Source organism: Peromyscus maniculatus, chromosome 1, assembly GCF_049852395.1.
Source record: "Peromyscus maniculatus bairdii isolate BWxNUB_F1_BW_parent chromosome 1, HU_Pman_BW_mat_3.1, whole genome shotgun sequence".
Taxonomy (NCBI): domain Eukaryota; kingdom Metazoa; phylum Chordata; class Mammalia; order Rodentia; family Cricetidae; genus Peromyscus; species Peromyscus maniculatus.
In genome coordinates this window covers 26,071,202-26,075,843 of record NC_134852.1, presented here as the reverse complement: position 1 = coordinate 26,075,843, position 4,642 = coordinate 26,071,202, and positions in this window count along the sequence as shown.

Below are 4,642 nucleotides of genomic sequence, written 5' to 3'. Positions count from 1 at the left end.
TCCCTATGTGCGGCTCGTGACGTCAGGACGTCAAGGGGGTGGGCCGTGGCAGTGGCAGCTCTGAGATCCCATTCCTTTAAATCAGAAGAGTCTCAGGCAGATCTCTGTGAGTTCGAGGCCAGCCTGGTCTACTGAGTGAGATCCAGGACAGGCACCAAAACTACACAGAGAAACTCTCTCTTGAAAAACAAAAGAACAGCAGGGCGGTGGTGGCGCACGCCTTTAATCCCAGCACTCTGGAAGCAGAGCCAGGCAGATCTCTGTGAGTTCAAGGCCAGCCTGGGCTACCAAGTGAGCTCCAAGAAAGGCGCAAAGCTACACAGAGAAACCCTGTCTCGAAAAACCAAAAAAAAAGAAAAAAGAAAAGAAAAAGAAAGAAAGAGAAACAAAAGAACAAAAATAAAACGAACAAACAAAAATAACAAAACAGAAGGATCTACTCCTGGCTGATCTTGGAGTGAGCCCGCTTCAAGTCTGCCCTGGTCTGGATCCGCAGGCCGCAAAGGCAGTGGCTAGTCTGGTGACTGGCACCCACACGTGGGAGCCACGAACCCTGAAGGCAGACATATTGACCATTGACTTTCATACCGTGTTGCAGGGTCCCAAGTGTCTGCCTCGTGGCAGGTTGCTTTAGGGTGACTCAGTACAGCCAGAAAGTCTGTCCCTACCACCTGTCCTGGAAGCCTTTCCTAAGGAGCTTGGTTTGGTGGAGCTGTCCATGTGTTGGCAGGGCTGCTTGAACCCACTGCGCTTTCCTTTTATAGATCTTTTCTCTGCTTTCCCAGTGGAAAAGGAGGAAAAACTGAGAGGGGTGGGCCCAGAAAGATTCATAGGCTCCTCCCCACCAGAGAGCTCAGGTTGTTTTGCCCAGACACATAGCAGTGGGAGGGTGTAGAGTGGGGTGTTCTCCCCGTGTGGCTGCTCCCCATGCATACTCTGCAGTGACTAGGGTGGCTGGGGCCACCATTTACTTGTGTTCAGGCCTCTGCAAGTGCGCAAAGGAGCAATCACGGAGGAGCTTTTACCTCATAGACTCTTTGTGCTGATTTAGTTGCTCCTTGAACACCTCCACTACTGTGCCCTTGGGTTTTCTTGTCCTGCTGGAGGGAAAGTTACTAGTTTCACTTTTCATATTTTTTAGAGTCCTGCCCAATTATCTTAACTAGCCATTCAATTCTTTGTGTTGTAGTTACATGAAGTCCTTATTGAAACCGTTGTTTCAGCTATGATGCCCACTGAAACTCATGAACACATTCATCAAGATTAAATGAACTTGAGCCAGCCTGGCTCCTGAGACCCAATTGTTTTTCTTAATCCCTAACCAAACCCACAATCTATATAGCTCTTCAAGGTAAACTCATGAGTCTTAGCTGTGAGACACTTCCTTGTTCTTATTTTCTATCCTCTGCAGCCTCTGCTTTGTCAGGGCAGGGCAACACTAATCCTACCTTTACCTATGTTAATTTCCCACTCAGATGACCTCTGTCACAGTCCCTCACTATATTTATCAAAAACTCTTAGTCATCAAATCCCATTTACACTAAAACTATTATAGTATAAAATCACTGCTTCAGTTAAAGAGTACACCTTAAGAGGAAATCATCTTCATAATAACATAGGAAACATGCCAAGTAGAGCAGAATATTTCCAATCCCACTACATTAAAGGCAGTAGAGATCTCCCTACACCCATTTACACCATGCCAGATACCAGAGAAAAATGGAAGACCAGAGAAATGCAGCAACCATGTAAAGGCACAGCAATAGCAAGAGACAGTCCAGAGCCAACCCTCAGGGCCTTGCCTATGTAAGATTCACTCATCAGTGCCTTCCTTCCTGGTGGGCTAATCTCTTGAAACTTAATGGCCACCTGATGCTCCCATCACATGGCCACCAGCCCCCACAGCCAAACATTAGGCAGAGCCTAAACTGGAGACCTCCATTGGGATCCTCCTGTTGGAGCTCAGGGCACCCTGAAGAATAGGGAGAGGAGGAAATGTAGGAACCAGATGGACTGATAATACCAGGAGGGAAACATGGCCCAAAAATCAACTAAGAATGGCTCATATGGCCTCAGAGAGCCTGAAGCAGCAATAATGAGGTCTGCATGGCCCTGCATTAGGTCCTCTGCATTTTAGTTTTGCTGGTTAGCTTGCTATTTTTTGTGGGACTCCTAACACTGGGAGTGGGAATGTCTTTGACCCTATTGTCTGCTCTTGGGATCTTTTTCCTTTCACTGGGTTACCTCACCCAGCCTTGCTATGAGGGTTTGTGCCTAGTCTTATTGAATCTTTTCATGCCATGTTCAGTTGATATCTTTGGGAGGCTCTTTTCTCAAGAGAATCAGAGGAGCAATGGATCTGGTGGAGAGAGGAGATGGGGGCTGGGAGGAGTAAGCAGATGGGAAACTGTGATCAGGATGCATTGTATGAGAAGAATAAATAAAAATATATGCCAGGTGGTGATGGTACCGGCCTTTAATCCCAGAACTCTGTAGCCAGAGGCAAACAGGACTCTTTGAGTTGGAAGCCAGGCTGGTCTACAGAGCAAGTTCCAGGATACCCAGAGAAAGATATTTTTATTTTGGTTATGTCTGATGATAATCCAGCAGATTATGGAATATTCAATGATCAAATAATGGCACTTAATAAATATCTCCTTTTAAAATAAAATCTTCATTTATTTCATAGTTGTATGTATTTATGACATATGATATTTTCTAAGCAGGATTTAAATATAATGCTCAAGTCTGGTTGATTTGTCAATATCCATATCATTGCTTTGTGTTTGGAGATTTGAGGTCCTCACCTGTATTTGTTATCCACTATATGTAATAAAGTAGATGATGTACAATGCAGGTCTTTAGATAGTGTTATTCACTCAAATTGTGCTTGCATCATAACTCTCCAGCCTAAGTTTACCCCTCCAGTCTTCACAGTGCCTCCTATGTAGAAATCACTAGTCCATCCAGAGTACTGTGTTTAAATGGCAGTTGTATGTATTCTGCTGATCAGGAGACAGTCTATTATATCAATATCAATTTCTTTGATATCCAGAGAAGTGGACTAGCTGTCATGAACATGCATGTTTCTTAATGATGATGTTAATAATCTATAGCAGCTGTACAAGAGATTCCTCCTCCTCTACACCATCACCAGTATGTGTGACCCAATCCCTTTAACAGTAACATTGTAACTTGGGAGAAACGATTGCTCCTACTTGTTATGACATGTTTTACCATGAAAAATAATGAAATCAGGCAATTATTCTAAAAACATGTTGACCATTGGAGGTATTGTTTTAGTCCATGACTGTGCTTCTGGTTTCTGACAACTTCATACAAACTGGAGTGAACTGAAGAGAAGAAACCACAGCTGAAGAATTGCCCACCGTGGACATTGCCAAGAGTTGTCAGGAGGTCCGGAGTTGTATAAAAAAACTCCGATTTTCTATTTCCAGCATTCCCTCTGTTTGTGTCTTCTTCATTTTTTCTATTTCCCTTTTCAGGTCTTGGACTGTTTCCTTTATTTGTTTCATTGCTTTTTCATGATTTTCTTTCAGTACTTTATTGTTTTCTTCCAGGACTTTATTGTTTTCTTCTAATTTGTTTGCCCTTTCCTCTAGTTGTTTATAGAGTTCTTCCTATTTTTTTTGTCTTTTCCTCTACACAAGCCTCTACCTTCTTCATGATGTTATTCATAAGGCTGTTTTCTTCTGCATCTTCCAATTTTTGATGTTCAGGTCTAGATGTTGGAGGAGGGCTAGGTTCTGGTGATGCTGTATTGCTCTTCATTTTGTTGTATGTACTTCTGCCTTGACGTCTGCCCATCTCTTTGTGGTTCCTACTTGGTCTTACCAGCGCACTTGGTTCAGACACAGCTGACAGATTCAGGAAGTCTCTCTCTCTTGTCTAGATGGGAGCTCTCTTGTCCAAATGGGAACTCCAGGGCAGGATGGAAGCTCTTATCTGGACGGGAAGTCCGGGGCAGGATGGGAGCCCTCTCTTGTCCAGAAGGGAAGTCAGGGCAGGATGGGAGCTCTGGTCCAGAAGGGAAGTCGGGGGGGGGGGGCAGTATCTCATTTCTGTTCTTAATGAGAGCAAAATTTTTGAGCTACAAAATTTGTGCTCTGTTTTCACGTTCATCTTCCCTTTTCTTAGAAATAACTATGTATGTGAAAGAATTGGAAGCCACGGAATGTAACAATCATGGTGTTAGAATAAATTGTTATACTCAACATTGTTCTTTTTTTTAATTATTTTTATTTATTTATTTATTCTCTCATATATTACATCCCAACCACAGTTCCCCCTCCCCCTTTTCTCTCCCCCAGATGCTTTCCTCCTCCATTTTCCTTCAGAAAGGGCAGCCCTCCTAGGGTTATCAACCAAACATGGCATTACAAGTTACAATAAGACTAGGCACATTGCTTATAACAAGGCTGGATGAGGCAACCCAGTGGAAGGAAAAGGGTCCCAAAAGAAGACAAAAGAGTCAGAGATAGCCCCCACTCCCATTGTTAGGAATCCCATAAGAACACCAAGCTAAGGAGAGAGATGGCTCAGCAGTTAAGAGCACTGACTGATGTTCCAGAGGTTCAATTCCCAGGCCATCTGGTGTCTGATCATGCTGGAATAAAATAAA